Here is an 18,585-nt window from a genome sequence, read left to right as displayed (position 1 = left end):
CTCCATCCCCCCATCTTACCTCCTTCCCTTCCCCACAGCACCTGTATATATGTTTGTACGTATTTGTTACTCTATTTTACGTGTACATATCTATTCTATTTATTTTATTTTATTAGTATGTTTGGTTCTGTTCTCCATCTCCCCCTTTTAGACTGTGAGCCCACTGTTGGGTAGGGACTGTCTCTATATGTTGCCAACTTGTACTTCCCAAGCGCTTAGTACAGTGCTCTGCACACAGTAAGCGCTCAATAAATGCGATTGATGAACCACCATTAACTGTTTTCTAGAATACTAATTTGTAAAGATGAACAACATTCCCTGTGATAACTAAACTAAAATCTAAGCAGCGTGGCCTAGTGGCTGCTAGAGCACAGGCCTTTGAGTCAGAAGGAACTGGCTTCTCATCCTAGCTCTGCCCCTTGTCTGTTGTATAACCTAGGGAAAGTCACTTTACTTCTCTGTGCCTCAGTTACTTCAACTGTTTAATAGGGATTAAGACTGTGAGCCCCATGTGGGACATCGACTGTGTCCAATCTGAATATCATGTATCTATCTCAGCGTTTAGTACAGTGCCTGGCACATAATAAATGCTTATACGACAACAGAAGAACCCTCTTTCCTCTATATGCACCAGCAAAACAAGTCTGATTTAAGAAACAAACCTAACATCTCAAGTACTATGTGATCTCATCCAGGTTAAACCTTCCAAACTTGTCATTATTTTTCTGATTTGGGGCCGGTTTCATGTCGCCAACAGGAGTCACTTGATATTTACCAATACTGAATGTCAAATTACAGAATGACAGTGTGTCCTTGTTCTCAACTTGTCAACAATCCGCGGAGCCACTCCAATGCTTTCCTCTTCCAGCACTTATCAAAGTTATTGTCCTCATCTCAGTGCAATTGCAGTTGGTCATATCTTGCCGTACATGTTTTTTTCACTAAGTTGTATTGATTTATTTTACTCCCCTTGTTAGAGCAAATTCCTCTAGTGCAGATAGGGAAATTCTCTACGTCTCTTTCATGCTAACACTGCACTGCAATTCATTCAGTTCTGTTTAATAAACATGGTAAAGATGATGAAGACATTTAGTGACTAATCACTTATAATTGTGTTGATCAATATCACTCTTAGAAATGGGACATAAGGAGAACATTTTATAGAATGTTAAGGATTGTTCAAAATGACGGTGGGGGGAGAGAGGGACCTTATAAGCACCCCGGTGTCTAGAACGGTGCTTGATAAATAGTAAGTGCTTAACAATTCTTATTACTAATAATTAACAATAATAATGATGTCATTTTAAATATTTGTAAAGTAGCTTAGACAGTGGTATTACCCCCAATATAGAGGAGACAAGAATACATTTAGGCTACACTTGGTAATCCTTTATTCATGCCAGAGCTGTTCTGATAGTTCTCTTTATGGCATTATACTAAAGATAGCAGAAGGTTTGTAACCACTAAAATGCAGACTAAAAAAATAACCTAACAGGAAGCTCTCACCACACTTCCATTTTTCACATGTCTGTCTTTCTACTGATGTTCAATCTATAGTATTTACTGAGTACTTACTCTCTATGGACCACTATATTATAGCACTTAGACATATAACATAACATATATATAACCTTACCCTCTGCTTACTCCCCCTCTAGCCTGCAAGCTCCTTGAGGGCACAGATTTGTCTACCAACTCTATTATATTGTACTTTTCAAAGCACTCAGTGCAGTGTGCTGCACACAGTGAGTGCTCAATAAATAGAAAAGCAGTGTGGTCTACTGTATAGAGCACAGACCTGAGAGTCAGAAGGACCTGGGTTCTAATCCAGGCTCTGTCAACTGTTTGCTATGTGACCTCGGGCAAGTCACTTAACCTCTATGCCTCAGTTATCTCATCTGTAAAATGGAGATTAATATTGTGAGCCCCATGGACTGTGTCCATCCTGGTTAGCTTGTACCTAACTCAGCACTTAGTACAGTGTCTGGAACATAGTAAGTGCTTGACAAATACCATAAAAAAATACCACTGGTGATTGGTTATACTAAGTGCATGGAGAGTATAATAGTTTAGTAATAATAATAGAGAAGCAGCCTGGCTCAGTGGAAGGAGCATGGGCTTGGGAGTCAGATGTCATGGGTTCAAATCCCAGCTCTGCCGCTTGTCAGCTGTGTGACTTTGGGCAAGTCACTTCACTTGTCTGGGCCTCAGTTTCCTCATCTGTAAAGTAGGATGGAGACTGTGAGATCAGGTGGGACAACCTGATCACCTTGTATCCTCCCCAGCACTTAGAACAGTGCTTTGCACATAGTAAGTGCTTAACAAATACCATAAAAAAATCTAGTCTTGTCTTGTCTTATGCTGTCGAGTCATTTCCAACCCATAGAGACACCACGGACACATCTCTCCAAGAACGCCCCTCTCTCCTTCTGCAATCATTCTGGTAGTGGATCCATAGAGTTTTCTTGGTAAAAATACAGAGGTGGTTTACCGTTGGCGCCTTCCGCGCAGTAAACTCGAGTCTCCGCCCTTGACTCTCTCCCATGCCACTGCTGCCTAGCAAGGGTGAGTTTTGACTTGCAGCAGATTGTCTTCCATTCTCCAGCCCAAGCTAGGAATGGAATGGGTAGGCCTCTGCTTGACTCTCCCTCCCATAGCTGAGACTGGTAGAATACTGGAAACTCTCCAGGTGTAACCCTAAAGAGTTTAGAGAGACAAATAGAGAGAATAGAGACAAATAGAGAAACAATCTAGAGAGACAAATAAATTACAGGTAGAAGGAAGCAACAGAGTTAAAGATATTTATCCAACTCCTGGAGGTGGTAGTAAGCACCCGAGGTCTTAGGTAATGAGGATGTGTTGGAATAGAGTAATAATGATGATGATAGTAATAATAATAATGGTATTTGTTAAACACTTACTAGTGCCAAGCATTGTTCTAAATGCTGGGGTAGATACCAGCTAATCAAGTTGGACATAGTAGTAATAATAATAATGATAGCATTTATTAAGCACTTACTATGTGCAAAGAACTGTTCATGGGGATCACAGTTGTAATCCCCATTTTACAGGTGAGGCAACTGAGGTACAGAGAAGTGAAGTGGCTTGCTTAAGATCACACAGCAGACAAATAGCAGAGCCACGATAAGAACCCATGATGTTCTGACTCTCAGGCCTGAGCTCTATCCATTAGGCCAGTCAGGGAGGGGGTAGCTTGGATGGGGAGATGAGAGATTAATCAGAGAAGGCTTCCTTGAGAAGATTTTTTTCAGAAGACAAGTACTGCCTATAATAATAATTATTCCAGAGAGCAGGACATTTAGATGACAGAAAAGAATCATCAAACTGTTCGGAGCTCAGAAAGAAGATGAGTTCATACCTGAGGAACCAATGTGTATGGGCTACTATGCTTTCCCACTTCAGTGCTTCATTAAGTGCCCTATTGGTTCAAGCTTTGTCTGTTAATAATTATGGTGTTTGTTTAGCACTTACCTTACTATGTGCCAAGCACTATTCTAAGCATTGGAGTAGATATAGTATAATCCAGTTGTCCCACATGGGGCTCACATTTTTAATCCCCATTTTATAGACGAGGTAACTGAGGCACAGAGAAGTTAAGTGACTTGCCCAAGGTCACATAGCAGACAAGTGGCAGAGACGGTATTAGAACTCACATCCTCTGTCTTCCAAGTCTGTGCTCTTTCTACTAAATTACGCGGCGACATAAAGGTGCTGGATTGGCAACTTCCAGGTTTGCTTGAATATCCATCCCTTTTCCTGAACTAGCATTAACTGGAAAAACTCCTCCTTGAAGCTCTGCTTCCTGTCTCTATGGTTACAAGCAGAATGGAAGAAAGGTACACTCTGTCCATATAGCTTACATTTGACAGAAGGGAAAATATCAAGTGCATGGAAGGAGAGAAAACCTGAACCAAGACTAAGCACTTACGGCAGTTTAAAAAGGACACTAGGAGATTTGGAGAGAAGCAGAAGAAAGATATAGAAGTGAAAGAAAGAAGGAAAACAGTGGTGTGTTCTACACAGGAATCATGAGATACAAGAATTTTAAGGCAACAATACTTAAAAAGGAAGATAAGGAGGACCAGGAGAAAATATCACACACACCCCAAGTCCACAAAATAAAAATACAGATAATATAAAAGCAGATGCAATACTAATTTCTTCAAATTTAAAACTGTTATAAAAATGGAAGAGTAGCAAATAAAATCCTAAAGATAGAGAAAGGAGGGAAGTAAAAGGAGAAGAAATGAATAGTGTCTTCTACTTTGAGAGAGTTGCAGATAAGAGATTGGGTTTGAAATTGTAGCCATTTTATTTTTACCCGTTCAAGAAAAAAAAATCATCAGATTCTGTGGCTCCTGCCTAGCTAGGCTGTTGAAATATTGCTATGGTTACATGCCATCTGCTGGTCTCTGAGTTTTTAATACAGCCACTTTTAGAAAACGCTTCTGTTAAAAAACAAAAACCAAAAAACCCCTTTCATTTCTTTTACTGGGATAGATGATGATTTGATTTAACTGGAGCTATTGTGCATTCTGCCATTATGTAAAATGTAAAACTGTTCATGAAAAACACTCAATAATAACTATGGCATGCATTATGCTAAGAGCTGGGATAGATACAAAATAATCAAATCAGACCCAATCCTTGTCCAGAAGAGCAAGTATTATATCCCCACTTTACAAATAAGGAAATGGAGGCCCAGAGAAGCCTGGTGTGGGGAGTGATTTTCTCTCTTTATTGCTGAATTGTACTTTCCAAGAACTTAGTACAGTGCCCTGCATGCAGTAAGCACTCAATAAATAAGATTGAATGAATGAATGAATGAATGAAGCCACTTGCTCAAAGTCACGCAGCAAGCCAGTGAGGGAGCAGAAACTAGTACCCAAATTAACTGACTCCCAGTTCTGTTCTTTTTCCACTAGGTCATGCAGCTCCCATTAAGTACTAATTTTTTCCATTTTGGATTTTCTCCAACCAATTAAAATTAAGCCTACAGTCTACTTCTAGTATTACAAATCTGATCTGCAACAGAAGTCGTAAGTTCCCGTTTCTAAAGTTGAGTAGTTTTGGAGAATCTTAATAGAGTGCTTTGCACTCAGTAAGTACTTAATAAATGCCACTGATTTTTTTATGGTATTTGTTAAACATTTACTATGTGCTAGACACTCTACTAAGCGCTGGGGTAGATACAAGATAATCAGGTCGAGCACAGTCCCCGTCCCATAGGACTCAGTGTCTTAATCCCCATTTCACAGGTGAGGTAACAGGCATTGAGCAGTGAAGTGACTTGCCCAAGGTCACTCAGGAGGGAAGTGGTATTTTCAGGATTAAAACTCAGGTTCTCTCCCTCCCAGGCCCGTGTTCTATCCACTAGACCACAAGGTTTCTCCCTTCATTGTAATTCAATTTTTTTTTAACTAAAAAAGAAATGCTTTGACCTTTAGAAAGGAAGTGTCCCTATTTTGCAATATGCTTCTTAAGGATTCAAATACATAATCTCAAGTTTCTCCTAACAAAAAACTGGCATTTTACTTAGAATATACTTTCACATTTTGAAATGTGATTATTTGAAATAACCCCAATATATTTTAAAGTATAAATGTATAATTAGAGTGCCTTTGATCTTTAATCTGATACTTAAAAGCATATATACATATGCAAATAATTACTTAAATGCCTGATGAATTGGCATAACCAGGAAGGTGAGGGAACCAGGAACACATCTTGGAAGCAATGGCTTTCTAAGAGGGTTTTGAGGGAGTTCCATGACAGGAGAAAAGCATGAGCAATGGAAAAGAGAAGGAGGAGTCATGAGGGAGACCATTAGCTTGGGAGAAGAGAAGATTGGGAGCTGTCATGTATCAGGAGAGAGAATGGATAGATAAGGAGGAAGCTAGAGGAAAATCTTGAACCAAGGCTTTTCCATGTCCACTTTTCCTGTTCTTCTAATTCCCTAACCTCTTCAGTTTTCCTCTCCCAGGTCTTCTCTGTTTAACCTTAAACGAATTAAATTGATTTATTGATTGCCATCCTTTTGTTTTTTCAGCTGCTCTAAGCTCCTCCCCTATTCATATTCTCTCACTCACACCTGTATACTATTTTGAACTCTTTTCGCTCTAAATTCATTGGCATCCTCCCCAAACAATAAGCTACTCCCAAAGTTAGAGCACCAATGCTTGTCCTATTTGGGGCTTTGACTACTGCACCAGTCTTCTTGTTGATCTCCCCTGCCTCTCCCCATTCTAGTCCATAAAACACCTTTCTCCCCATATCGTTTTTCTAAAAGAAGTTCGGTCCACATTTCCCCACATCTCAAGGACCTCCAGTGGTTATCCGTTCACCTCCACATCAAACAGAAACTCCTCATCGTTGGCTTTAAAGCTCTCACTCACCTTTCCCATGTCATTACTTACCTCACTGATTTCCTACTACAATCCATCCACTTCAGTCCTCTAACACTAACCTACTCGCTGTATCTCATTCTCATCTATTTCTCCACCGACCCCTCTCCCACTTCATGCCCCTGACTTGGAATTCCCTTCCACTTCATCTTTGATAGATCATCACTTTCCTCAACTTCAAAGCCTTACTAAAATCTTAGCTCCTCCAAGAAGCCAGCTCTGACTAAGCCCTCATTTAACCAACTCACCCTTGCATCTTGATTTGTACCCTTTATTCATTCCACTTTCAACTCCTTAGCACTTAGGTACATGAATCGATCAATCGTATTTCCTGAGAGCTTACTGTGGGCAGAGCACTCACCTAAATGCTTGGGAGAGAGCAATATTAACATAGACGGTAGACACGTTTCCTGCACATATCTGTAATTTATTTTAATGCCTGTCTCCCCTTCTAGACTGTAAACTCCTTGTTGACAGTAGACAAGTGGCAGAGCCAGGATCAGAACTCATGACCTTCTGACTCCCAGGCCACTAGTGCCACGCTGCTTTTATTGTGCCCTTAAAACATTTCCCCTGTCTTTGCTGTCAGTTTCCCAATTTCAGCTGTCAGAGCAGGAGCTGTTTGGGCATCATGCTGTCCTTCATCATCTCCTCCAGTCCCTTGGGCATAACTGTGTTGAGATGAAGCGAGCATCAATGCTAGGAGCCTGACTTCCTCCCATAACTTTGTTAATTGTGATACTTCACAATTTTGCGTGTTAAATGTTTGTACTTAATTCTGTTATTTCATAATTTTTTTTTATTTTAAAAATCATCACTGTGATCTTCCACATCTCTCATGCATTTAACTGTGGATTTGCATTTTCAGTGGGCAAGACTGAGAGGGTCACCAGAGCCTTTCATCATTATGGAAAATGTTTTTCAACACCCCCCCCCCTCACACACAAAAATAAGCAATTTTTGTATTCTCAGCTGTTAATTTGGAAGCCTGATGTAATAGAATGACTTCCAACAATTTTCTTTGCCCTTTGAGAAGAGTCCCTTTCAGCATCTGCCGCTTGTCTGCTGTGTGACCTTGGGCAAGTCAGAAAACGTCTCTGGACCTCAATTTCCTCATCTGTAAAATGAGGATTAAATAACTGCTCTTCCTCCTACTTAGACCGTGAGACTTAGACCGTGAGCCCTGTCTGAGACAAGGACTGTGCCCAATCTGCATATACTGTCTCCACCCTATTGCCTAGTAAGGTGCTTGACACCTAGTAAGCACTTAAATACCACAATTATTAATAAGCCTTTTCAATTTTGCCCTTCTCATACCCCCCAGCCAGTCAGATTTTGTGTAAGACCCTCTTTACCTGCTCTGTTCTACAAGAGCATAACTCAAAGCTCATAATCACGTTAGTAAATAGGGTGGTATGTATTAATCATTCATAATGTTCCAAGCACTGTTCTAAAAGCTGAGGCAGATAATAATAATAATAATAATAATAATAGCATTTGTTAAGTGCTTACTATGTGCAAAGCACTGTTCTAAGCGCTGGGGGGATACAAGGTGATCAGGTTGTCCCATGGGGGGTTCACAGTCTTAATCCCCATTTTACAGATGAGGGAACTGAAGCACAAAGAAGTTAAGTGACTTGCCCAAGGTCACACAGCAGACGTGGCGGAGCCGGGATTTGAACCCCCATGCTCTTTCCACTGAGCCACACTGCTTACAAAATAGATCAGACACAGTCCCACAAAGGGATCACAGTCTAAGAGGGATGAAGAACAGGTATTTTATTCTGATTTTAATCATTTATTGAATACTTACCGTGTGCAGAGCACTGTACTAAGCACTTGAGAGAGTACAAAATAACAGACTTGGTAGACATCTTCCCTGCCCATGAGTACAGATAACAAAACTGAGGTGCCGAAGGGGTGACTTACCCTAGGATACACCGCAGTCATGAGGCAGAATAATAATGATGGCATTTATTAAGCGCTTACTATGTGCAGAGCACTGTTCTAAGCGCTGGAATCAGGACCAGAACCTGGGTCTTCTGACTCCCAGCCCTGGGCTGTTTTCACTAAACCACACTGTTCTATACTCCCTGTCCTCTCTAATGCCTGTCCTTCACAACTGTCCCACTCCCACTCCACCCCAGAAATCCCTGGCTAAAGTTTGTGAAATAATTTTCCACTCTTACCCAACCAAGAATCATCTGACATAACATTTGACAATTACAATGGATTTCATTCATTATACTGAAACTGAAAGAAAGGCGACACCCCAAGGCGAATAAAGGTTTCCACTTTGACACCGATTCATTCATTCGTTGTCGTATTTGAGTACTTACTGTGAGCAGAGCACTGTCCTAAGTGCTTGGGAAAGTACAATACAATAATAAACAGGCACATTCCCTGACCACAACGAACGTACAGTTTGGAGGAGGGGAGGCAGACATTAATACAAATAAATTACAGATATGTACATAAATAAGTGTTGTGGGGCTGGGAGTTGGGGAAAGCAAAGGGAACAGGTTAGGGCAACGCAGAAGGAAGTGATTATATTAACGTGGCAACCAATACTGCTACTGGGGTTCTAGGGGGAGGTTCTGATAGCTGGATCTAGGTAGGACAACATGAGTTGATTTTACGTGGTCATGACTAGAAATTTTGAATGGATAATTAAATGCCTTTGGCCTGGAACAACCTCCCTCTTCTTATGCTACAGACGCTCACTCTCCGTGGCTTCAAAACCTCATTGAAGGCACATTCATTCATTCAGTCAATCATATTTATTGAGTACTTATAATAATAATAATAATAATAATGGCATTTGTTAAGCGCTTACTATGTGCAGAGCACTGTTGCATGCAGAGCACTGTATTAAGCACTTGGGAGGGTACAACAATAAACAGACATATTCCCTGCATACAACAAGCTTACAGTCTAGAGGGGGAGACAGACATCAGTATAAATTACAAATATGTACCTAAGTGTTGTCTCCTTCAAGAGGCCTTCCCTGACCAAGCCCTCGCTTCCTCTTCTCCCACTCCCTTCTATGTCACCCTTGCACTTAAATATGCTCCTTTTATTCATTCTCAGCCCCAAAACCCTTATTACATATCCATAATTTATTTAGATTAATGTCTGTCTCCCCCTCTAGACTGTGAGCTTGTTGTGGGCAAGGAACATGTCTACTAATCCTGCTATATTGTAATAATAATAATAATAGTAATGGTATTTGTTAAGCACTTACTATGTGCAAAACACTGTTCTAAGCACTGGGGGGGATACAAGGTGATCAGGTTGTCCCAAGTGGGGCTCACAGTCTTAATCCCCATTTTACAGATGAGGTAACTGAGGCACAGAGACGTTAAGTGACTTGCCCAAAGTCACACAGCTGACAAGTGGCAGAGAGGGGATTAGAACCCATGACCTCTGACTCCCAAACCCGTGCTCTTTCCACTGAGCCACACTGCTCACCCAAATGCTTAGTACAGTGCTCTGCACACAATAAGCACTCAATATATACAATTGAGTGATTAAACCTGTACCTTCAGAAAGCTGTTTTAAATTTACATTTTCTATTCAAGAAGTTAGACTGACCTATAATAACACCAAACCCACAGATGCAATTTATACAGAAGAGATAGGAAACAAGGCAATTGTATAGAGAGTAAAAAATATGTTCAGTTCCCCATTTTAGCTCTGGGGAAATAAAAGATAAAATCCATGGGGAAATCCCTAAATCCTCATCCATTCCTCTAGCCCACCATTTCTAAAGTACCTTACTACAGTTAAAAATAACATTCGAGTGGAACTACCGTTTCACTTTCCCCCATTTTACCAAGGAACATCTACTTTATTTTCACTCCTAACCTGAAGAGTTCATAAGTAGCTCAAGAAAAATTCATTTATTTCTTTGGATATTTTTTACCATTCACTATATAAGTGATTAAATAATTATTTAATGGCTTAATTAAGTGCCATAAAAAATAGCATTACCTTGAAGTTTCACAGTGGTCTGAGGAGTTCAAAGGACTCGAGCTCTGTATTTTTCCTTCCCAAAGATAGTGGTGGCCAAAGCTCTTCCTCTAATGCAATTATCTGTTTCCCTGGTGTGTTTGATTAACCACACTTCATCATTCACCTGATTCTTCTAATGTTAACATCAAACTAATGAGATTGTGGAATGTTTTAAAGTTTAGCTATCTGGAAAGCTGGTTTCAAGCACACCTTCAAGTGATTGAAAATTAAATTAACAACAAAAACATTCAGTTTCTTTTACAGTGGATACAGACAATGTTTAATTGTTCAAGGAGCTGTGAGACACACTTAATCACTGTCTGTCTTAATCCAAAGGGTTAGCTATCCTTATCTCTTCAGTGCTTGTGATTCACTTCACTTTGGGTGTTACTGTTTATTCAGATGATCAGGCCTAGTCAATCACTGATATTTATTAAGCAGCAACTGTTTCAGGGCACTGTACTAAGCACTCGGAAGCACATATGTATATATCTGTATATATCTATTACTTCTATTAATGTCTACCTCCACCTCTAGACTGTGAGTTCTTTGTGGGCAGGAATGTGTCTGTTGTTATATTGTACTCTCCCAAGCATTCAGTACAGTGCTTTCCACAGAGTAAGCAGTCAATAAATACTATTGAATGAATAGTACCCTACAATAGAGTCCATCAATCAATCAATCATATTTATTCAGCGCTTTCTGTGTGCAGAGCACTGTACTAAGCGCTTGGGAACTACAAGCTGGCAATTTATAGAGACAAGTCGATAAAACACAATCCCTGCCTCCAGCAGTTTTCAGTCTACAGCTATCCGGATTCAGTGTTTTCCCTATGCAAAATCATCCTTCAAAAATTAGTGTTCTTTAGGAACACCATGTAATTGCTAAAAAAAAATGCTAGGGAAGATTATTTGTCTTAGGCATTTTATAATAGTCCTATTTGTTAAGCATTTGCTATGAGCCAAGCACTGTACTAAGTGCTGGGGTAGATAAAAATATAAGCAGGTCAGACACAGTCCCTAACCTTCATAGGGCTCACAGTCAAGTGGGAAGGGAGAACCAGTATTTAGTAATTATTTTACAGATTAAGAAACTGAGGTACAGAGAAGCTAAGTGACTTACTTGTCCACGGCCACCCAGCAGGCAAGTAGCAGGACAGGATTAGAAACCAGGTCCTGCCCTCCTCTAGACAGATCTTGCTGTGGGTGGGCAATGTGTCTATCAACTCCTTTATATTGAACTCTCTTATGGACTTAATATAGTGCTCCTCACACAGTAAACTCTCAATAAATATGAACAATTGATTGACTGTTTGCTGGATCCCAGGCCTATGTTCTTTCCCCTACACCACGTTGCTTCTCATTTCTATTGTTCCCTCCCTGGATTCTTCCAACCTACTTCCCCTCAGGGATCCCACTGAAAAGAGAAGACAAGATATTTCCTGCTCACCTAACTGCAGGGTGGCACTGTCCTGGAAAAGTTAGCCCTTATGTACATAGCTGTAATTTTATTTATTTATATTAATGTCTGCCCTCCTTCCCCTTCCATCCCAGGCTGTAAGCTCACTGGGGGCAGACAAAGAGTTTGTTATACTGCACTCTCCCAAGTGCTTAGTGTAGTGCTCTGCACACAGAAAGTGCTCAATAAATATGACTGACTGACAGACTGAATTGTTTCTCTTGTGTAAATCAGCCCATGGGGCTGTCTGGGGCCTGGCTTTGGGTTTAGCCAGAGTCATGGCATTATCTCTGCTTGGGTTACATTGGACTGAGGTCCTGTCCTGTTTAGGGAAGAGGTTAAGTTCACTATTATTTTTGAGTACACACTGGGCAGAGCCCTGTCATACATGCTTGGGGGACTATAGTAAGAATAAAAACTACAGTTCCTGCTCTTGAAATACATGCAAGTTTTGGGGAGGGAGAAAGAGCTCGTGAAAAATTAATCCCGGTTCCGCCACTTGTCCGCTGTGTGTCCCTGGGCAAGCCACTTCACTTCTCTGTGCCTCAGTTACCTCATCTGTAAAATGGGGATTAAGACTGTGAGCCCCACATGGGACAAACTGATTACCTTGTAGCTACCCCAGCGCTTAGAACAGTGCTCAGTATGTAATAAGTGCTTACAAATACCATAATAATAATGATAATAATAATAATAATAATAATAATAATGAAACTCACTGTGGACAGGGAAAGTGTCTTCCAACTCAATTATTTTTTTTAAATGGTATTTGTTTAGCACTTACTATGCACCAGGGACTGTACTAAGCACTGGGGTAGGTACAAGTTGATCAGGTTGGACACAGCCCCTGTCGTCATCAATCATATTTATTGAGCGCTTACTATGTGCAGAGCACTGTACTAAGCACTTGGGAAGTACAAATTGGCAACATATAGAGACAGTCCCTACCCAACAGTGGGCTCACAGTCTAAAAGGGGGAGACAGAGAACAAAACCAAACATACTAACAAAATAAAATAAATAGAATAGATATGTACAAGTAAAATAAATAGAGTAATAAATATGTACAAAAATATATACATATATACAGCTGCTGTGGGGAAGGGAAGGAGGTAGGATGAGGGGGATGGAGAGGGGGACGAGGGGGAGAGGAAGGAAGGGGCTCAGTCTGGGAAGGCCTCCTGGAGAAGGTGAGCTCTCAGTAGGGCTCACAGTCTTAATCCCCATTTTACAGATGCAGGAACTGAGGCATAGAGAAGTGAAGTGACTTGCCCAAGCTGATAAGTGGCAGAGTCGGAATTAGAATCCAGGCCCTTCTAACTCCCAGGCCCATGCACTATCCATTAGGCCACACTGCTTCCCTGTTATATTGTTATAGTGTACTCCCCCAAGCACTTAGTACAGTGCTCTGTATTCATTCATTCATTCAATCGTATTTATTGAGTGCTTACTGTGTGCAGAGCACTGTACTAAGCACTTGGGAAGTACAAGTCGGCAACATATAGAAACGGTCCTTACCCAACAACGGGCTCACAGGCTAGAAGGGGGAGACAGACGACAAAACAAAACATGTAGACAGGTGTCATGATCGTCAGAACAAATAGAATTAAAGCTATATGCACATTGTTAACAAAATAAATAGAATAGTAAATATGTACAAGTAAAATGAATAGAGTAATAAATCTGTACAAATATACATATATATATCAGAGAAGCAGCGTGGCTCAGTGGAAAAGAGCACGGGCTTTGGTCATGGGTTCAAATCCCGGCTCCGCCAATTGTCAGCTATGTGACTTTGGGCAAATCCCTCAACTTCTCTGTGCCTCAGTTACCTCATCTGTAAAATGGGGATTAAGACTGTGAGCCCCCCGTGGGACAACCTGATCACCTTGTAACCTCCCCAGCACTTAGAACAGTGCTTTGCACATAGTAAGCACTTAATAAATGCCATTATATATACACAAGTGCTGTGGGGAGGCGAAGGAGGTAGGGCGGGGGGGTGGGGGGATTGGGAGGAAGAGAGGGAAAAGAGGGCTCAGTCTGGGAAGGCCTCTTGGAGGAGGTGAGCTCTCAGTACCCAATAAGTGCTCAATAAATAAAATTAATTGATTGATTGATACCTACCCAGCCAACAGTAGGGCAGAAGCTAAGACCAGAGGAAGATTCAAACATTTCCTCCCAAAGGGTACAACTCACCTGGGCCAATTACCTGGCTTCCAGAACATCATCACCGTTAACGGCATCTCGTTTCTTTTTTTAAAAAATGGTCTTTGTTAAACTCTGCACCTGGACTGTATTAAGTGCTGGGGTAGATTCTAGACTGTGAGCCCGCTGTTGGGTAGGGACCGTCTCTATATGTTGCCAACTTGTACTTCTCAAGCGCTTAGTACAGTGCTCTGTACACAGTAAGCGCTCAATAAATATGATTGAATGAATACAAGCTTTTCAGGTTGGATACAGTCCATGTCCTATATGGTGCTCACAATCTTAATCCCTATTTTATAGAGGAGGTAACTGAGGCACAGAGAAGTTAAATGATTTGCCCACTTCATTTCACCCATAGATAAAAGACACCGAAAAGAAGCACTACTAAAGTTTTCTTTGAACTTTTACCAAGTAAACAATTTCTCTCTACAACAAAGATTTCATTACCATGTATCTTGAAGGCAGTTACAAATGAAGTTCTGCTACTACAAATCTAATGAAGGTGTCTGCTTTAATCTTCTAAATTGAAACTTCACTGACCTAGAAACAGCCTGGAAGGCTATAGCCAGTGGCCTCAGCAAATGTTGTTTCATTTAACATTTTGATAATCACCTGAAAAGGTTAAAAAAAAAAGAACACCTATATTGTTTTAAATATTTTAAAATCAAATAATGCTTCCTTTTGGCAACTCACCAAATAGATTAGTCTTTTTGCAAATCTAAGCTCGCTATTTTAGACATGAACAAGAACTTTACCTCTGCATTTAGCTCATTATTTTTAAAATCAATCACTCAAGCAATCAATAAATCAATCAATTTATTGAGGATTTACTATGTGCAGAGCATTGTAGTAAGTGCTTGGGAACATACTATAGAATTAGCAGACACATTCCCTGTCCATAAAGGCACCTTACTCCCCAATATGCTAGCCTAGACTGCTTCTAGGATTCTAGAATCCTTTCCAAACTCCTGGATCTAAAATAAAGTTCAGGCAGTCCTCTACTTGCAAAGTTTCAGGTTGCAATAAATAGCTCTTACAACATTTCTAAACTCACACTCTGTTACACTCTGTTTATAACACACAGGTTTCAACTTTAAGACACTTCTATGGCATGAATTGAGCTTACTGCAGGTAATATAATATTTCATTGGAGGTGGAGGGACCACAGAGAAGCCTTGGGGAATTAAGGAAGCAATTTTAATAATAATAATAATAATAATAATAATAATAATAGCATTTGTTAAGCACTTACTATGTGCCAGGCACTATTCTAAGTGCAGGGGTGGTTAAAAACAAGTCGGGTTGGACCCGGTCCCTGTTCCTCATGGGGCTCACAGTCTCAATCCCCATTTTACAGATGAGGTAACAGAGGCCCAGAGAAGTGAAGTGACTTCCTCAAGGTCACACAGCAGACAAGTGGTGGAGCGTGGATTAGAACCCATGACCTTCTGACTCCCAAGCCTGTGCTCTATACACTACATTTTAAAAGCCATGAGAGAAGGGGAAAAGAGAAACTTGAGGTAGAAGAGAGAGAGAGGCCAGGGGACAGGAAAGAGAGAAGAGGCTTACATGATTATCAATAGGGAGGGCCAACAGCTTCATTTTTCTTCTGATTAAGTAAAAGTTGGCTACCCAATCATGGAATCTTTCAGACTCAATGTAAGTGTTGCTATATGACTCATCCTTAATTGATTAAGTCCCCCATTCAGTGTAATTTGGGTAAAAATAAGATAAATTTTTATCCAGTAGCCAATCTCCCATTTAGCTGACTGTGGGTAGGGAACGTGTCTACCAACTGTTTTACTGTACTCTCCCAAGCACTTAATTCAGAGCTCTGCACGCAGAAGGCGTTCAATAAATACCATCAATTGATTAACTTAGAGCATTATTCCTGTGAGAAAATTGGTTCTGATTTAAGTTGTCACGGAAGAGGAAGTTTTCAGGAATCACTTTTGTCATAAATCTGGGTACTGTTTCCACGGTGCGTTGGATCTTGGCCGCCCTCAAATTGCAACTTTATCCAGCACTCACTATTATACTGCTTTCAAAAGGGGGGAAGCAGCATGGCCCAGTGGACAAAGCAGGGGTAAGGGGACTTGAGTTCTAATCCCACTCTACGGCTTACCTGCTGTGTGACCTTGGGTAAGTTGCATAACATCTCTGTGCCTCAGTTTTCTCATCTGTAAAATGGGGGTTAAAGTACCTTTCTCCCTCCACTTTAGACTATAAACCCCATCTGGGACAGGGACTGTGTCCAAATGGATTTTTTCCCATTAAGCCAGAACTTAATATGCACTCAACAAATACCACAATTATTATTATTGCTATTGAGGGCCCCCACCTTTCCTATTCCCTACTTTCCGATTCCCTGCCAACCCTTTTAGGGTTATGGAACAGGAATTGAAACAGAACCATGGTTGAGGTGGCCAAACAGGCTAGGTCCTGCGTCTTTCTTCCGTTCTCTAGATGGTGAGCTCTCTGTGGGCAGGGAATGCACCTGTTTATTGTTGTATTCTTTCAAGCGCTTAGAACAGTGCTCTGCACACAGAAAATTCTCAATAAATATGATTGACTGATTGAAGTCTTCTCCCAAACCATGGTTAGGGGTATCTCACACATGACTTTGAGTGCACCTGATTAATTGCTAGGGCAAGAAAAAAAATAAAGGGGCAACCTTTAAGAGAAGTAGCCTCTCTATCTTATTGAAAGTGTTTCTGAGACCTCCTGGGAAAGGAATCAACCATTTTGCCCTTTGTGTTTTGTTTCCTTTGCTATAGGACTGAATTGCATACTCTAGTGTGGTCCATGTGACCTGTGTCTCAGACAATGCTTTGTGGTTTCTACTGTTGAAAAGCTGGTGACTAAGCCTTTGATTGAGTCACGGCTGCAGGAGGTTTGTCACACGTTTTTTATTTGGACTTGGATGTGATGTAAGAGACAGCAGTAAATGAACTGTAAATACTAAAAACATTCCCCTCCTCTGAGTCCCTTTCAATACTCTTCCTATAATGTCTTGGGTATATGCTCCTCTTTTTTTAATATAAACATTTTAAGTATTAGAGATAAAATATTTTAGCACAGTGTATAAGCATGTGGTAAAAAGCCACTTATACACCTGTTAATTAGGGTTTGGAGCAAAGGATAAACGAAGCTGTATGAGAAATACTAAATAGCAGCATGGCCTAGTGGATAGTGCATGGACCCCCGAGTCAGAAGGACCTGGGTTCTAAATCCGGCTCTGCCGCTTGTCTGCTGTGTGACCTTGGGAAAGTCACCTAACTTCTCTGTACCTCAGTTACCTCATCTGAAAATGGGGCTGAAGATTGGGAGCCCCATGTGGGACAGGGACTGTGTACAACCCGATTATCTTGTATCAACCCCAGCACTTAGAAGAGTGCCTGACACATAGAAAGTGCTTAACAAATAGCATTAAAAAAAAAAAATCCACAACTCGGGCCTACGGTGTCAACCTTCCCCTCCATCAAAGCTTTTACCTAGTGCTGCTAAGTGCAGGATTTTATATGCTCTCCCTTATTGGGTCTCTGGGGAAAGGAAATCAACAGGCAACAAGAGGGAAGGGAAGCCAACAGATTCGGTATACACAAACTGGATAATCATTCCTGAAAAACAGACAGAGTTGTAGAATGTAGCCAGAGTTTATGAATAGACGAGGTGGATTTTCTGGGAGTCAAAATCTCCAAACTGACCAAAGGGAGGGATAGAAGGAGGAAAACAGAAATCATTTACTTGGCTTTGATGAGTCTCTGGATGGGAAGGAGGCATGAACAGAAAAGCCATTTTTCACCTCACGTATATTTCTAAGTGCAAAGGATGTCACCAAAACCAAACTGACGGGTCTTGCCGAAACGGTAATAACTCTCCATTTAGCCCTTATGTGTTTTTCATAACTTTCCAACACCCATGGGTTTCTATGCAAAGCAGCAGTGAAGGTAACATGATTAGTACAATTTCTCTTTCACCTTGTTTGCATGATTAGACTGTGGGAGAGAAGGGGAAAACTACTGATCAGTACCTTCTACTGGCTATGGTCATGCTAAGCGCTTAGTACAGTGCTCTGCACACAGTAAGCGCTCAGTAAATATGATGGAATGAATATGGTCATGGTTCTAGTCCTGGCTACGCCACTTGTCTGCTGTGTGGCCTTGGGCAAGTCACTTCACTTCTCTGTGCCTCAGTTACCTCATCTGTAAAATGGGGATTAAGACTGTGAGTCCCATGAGGGACAGGGACTGTGTCCAACCCAATTTGCTTGTATCCACCCCACTGCTTAGCACAGTGCTTGGCACAAAGTAGGCACTTAACAAATACCACAGTTATTATGTGCTATCAGGGAACATTCAAGAAGATGCTGGGGTGATGTGTCTTTCCCTCCCCCCATCTCCATGCCCACAGTACTTATAATAATTATGGTATTTGTTAAGTGCTTACTGTGTGCCAGGCACTGTAGTTATGTAATAATAATA

General features: G+C 40.9%; 1 protein-coding gene and 1 non-coding gene across 2 annotated transcripts in view; both read right to left on the bottom strand.

Annotated features, from left to right (window-relative positions):
* The window catches only part of SNX10 (sorting nexin 10), a 79,302-nt gene extending 68,852 nt beyond the window's left edge, over positions 1–10,450 (bottom strand). Inside the window, exon 1 of the mRNA XM_038770969.1 lies at positions 10,419–10,450. The gene's annotated coding sequence lies outside the window, so the exon portion shown is untranslated. The remainder of the gene's footprint in view (positions 1–10,418) is intronic.
* On the bottom strand, positions 2,576–2,707 carry LOC119924645. The gene has a single exon (XR_005449347.1). It is a non-coding gene; the product is annotated as a small nucleolar RNA SNORA7 (small nucleolar RNA).
* Positions 10,451–18,585: the final 8,135 nt, after the last annotated feature.

Source organism: Tachyglossus aculeatus, chromosome 2 (assembly GCF_015852505.1).
Source record: "Tachyglossus aculeatus isolate mTacAcu1 chromosome 2, mTacAcu1.pri, whole genome shotgun sequence".
NCBI lineage: Eukaryota > Metazoa > Chordata > Mammalia > Monotremata > Tachyglossidae > Tachyglossus > Tachyglossus aculeatus.
This window is presented reverse-complemented; position numbering and strand designations above follow the sequence as displayed.